General features: G+C 42.5%; 1 pseudogene; it reads left to right on the top strand.

Annotated features, from left to right (window-relative positions):
• Window positions 1–1458: 1458 nt before the first annotated feature.
• LOC142422576 (anaphase-promoting complex subunit 15 pseudogene) lies at window positions 1459–1802 on the top strand (annotated as a pseudogene).
• The last annotated feature ends 408 nt before the right edge of the window (window positions 1803–2210 follow it).

A 2210-nucleotide genomic window follows, 5' to 3' on the forward strand; every position in this document is an offset into this window, starting at 1 on the left:
ACATGATTGGAATGTTCGTCTCTGGAACTGAGGACCGACAGTTGGTGACAGTTGGTGACTTGCCTTGCTGTTTGCTGCCTGAGTACATACAGCCCAGCTCTCTCTACAGAAAGGGACTGGCAATTGGCAGCTCTCAAGCCTTAAAGGACTGCTAGTGTCTCACTGCTTTATAATTTAACTGTTAATTTCTTGTATTATCTATCTGTATATAATTTAATGGTTCATTTCTTATATTATATATCTATCTTTATAAATATATTTATATATAATTACTAGCAATCTGGTTTGTCTCTCTAGAGAACCCTGTCCAACACAGCCCCTTTAGTATTTTTTAAGCGTACCTCAGCAGACTCATGTTGTACTTGTCCTTTTGTGCTTGGCTTACTTCACTTAGCATAATTTCCTCCAGTTCTTCCCATGCGACGATATGCTTCATGCATTCATCACTGCTTTTTAGCAATGCATAGTACTCCATTGTATGTATGCACCACAGTTTTTTAATCCATTCTTCTGTTGATGGAAATTTGGGTTGTTTCCAACTCCTTGCAATTGTGAACTGTGCCGTGATGAGCACTGGAGAACAGATGTCTGGCCATGGTTTGTTTCTTGCCTCGTCTGTGTATATGCCCAGTAGGAGGATTGCTGGATTGCATGGTAGCTCAATTTCCATCTATTTTAGAAATTGCTACATAGATTTCCATAGTGAATGCTCATACCTACAGGTTCACCAGCAGTGGACAAAAGTCCCTATCTCACCACAGCCCTTCCAACACTTGTTGCTTTCTGATTTTTTGAACTGGACTATCTTTGAGGGTGTTAGATGGTATCTCATGGTTGTTTTAATTTGGATTTATTTTATGGCTAATGATGGAGAACATTTTCTCATATGTATATTGGCCATTCAAATTTCAGACTCTGTGAAACTTCTGTTCAGGTCCTTTGCCCACCTCTTCAGTGGGCAGTTACTTTTTCTCTTATTTCCAACTTGAAAAGTATTATAGATTTTAGTAATAAGGCCTTTGTTGGATGTGTCATTGTTAAAGATGTTTTCCCTGTCGGTGGGCATTCTTATTACTCTCTTGGTGAATTCCTTCGATGTACACAGGTGACTTATCTTCATTATATCCCACTTGTCTATTTGTGACTCTTTCGTATTTGTATCCTTCCCTATTTCTGATAGCCTATGTATTCTCTGTGCCAAGGTTCTCAGGTTTGTCCCAATTACCTCCTTACTGGCCCTAATTGTTTGAAGTTTTAGCTAAAGGTCTGTGATCCACCTTGAGTTTATTTTTGTACATGGAGTAAGGCAAAGGTACTGCTTCATTTTTTCTGCAGGTAAATATCCATTTTTTCCCAGCACCATTTATTGAAGTAATGAGAAGCTACTCAAAGAGGTAGCTGAGGCTCCAAGCAGTTGGTGATGTGACTTGATCAAAGTTAAATAGCCATCTCAGAGCTATGTCTACTTTGTTTCCCTCAATCTTCCTGCGTGTGATTAAGATGCTCTGGATCAGCCCCGTGTGCAGGAGACTGAGCTGCAACAGCAGGAACAGCAGCATCAGGCCTGGCTCCAGAGCATTGCAGAAAAGGCCAACAACCTGGTACCTATTGGCAAGTCAGCCTCAGAGCACTATGATGAGGAGGAGGAAGATGATGAAGGTAGTGATGAAGATTCAGAGGATGATGAGGATATGCAGGCGATGAATGAGATGACTTATTACAATCAGTCACCTGATGATGGCAAGGTCAATTATGTGGACATGGAAGGCAATGAGCATGATCAAGACCACTGGATGATCTAGGCACAAAGAGCAGGAGTGCCTGGTGACATCATGGCCAGCCCAACCCACTCTGCATCCCCTGCAGAGCCAGCTGGGGGTCCCAGTACCTGAAAGCTGAACTTTGGACACTTCCACAGCTGCTGCCAATGCCTGGTCTCCTTGGCCTCTCCCAGGCCATCTGCTTGCCTTTGAATCCCTGGAGCTTGAGCCCACCCCAACTTCCTGCCCAGTACATCTCCCCTTGGCTGCCAGGTATAGTCTAGTTCTAATTCTCTTTAATAAAGACACGGGGCACCTATTTCCCATTTGATATTTTGGGGGCCCTTATCAAAGATCAGTTGCCTATATGCTGATGGCTTTGTGTCTGGTTCTTCAGCTTTTTTCCATTGATCTGAATATCTGTCGTTATACCAGTACCACACTGTTTTG

Source organism: Tenrec ecaudatus, chromosome 12 (assembly GCF_050624435.1).
Source record: "Tenrec ecaudatus isolate mTenEca1 chromosome 12, mTenEca1.hap1, whole genome shotgun sequence".
Classification (NCBI taxonomy): Eukaryota; Metazoa; Chordata; class Mammalia; order Afrosoricida; family Tenrecidae; genus Tenrec; species Tenrec ecaudatus.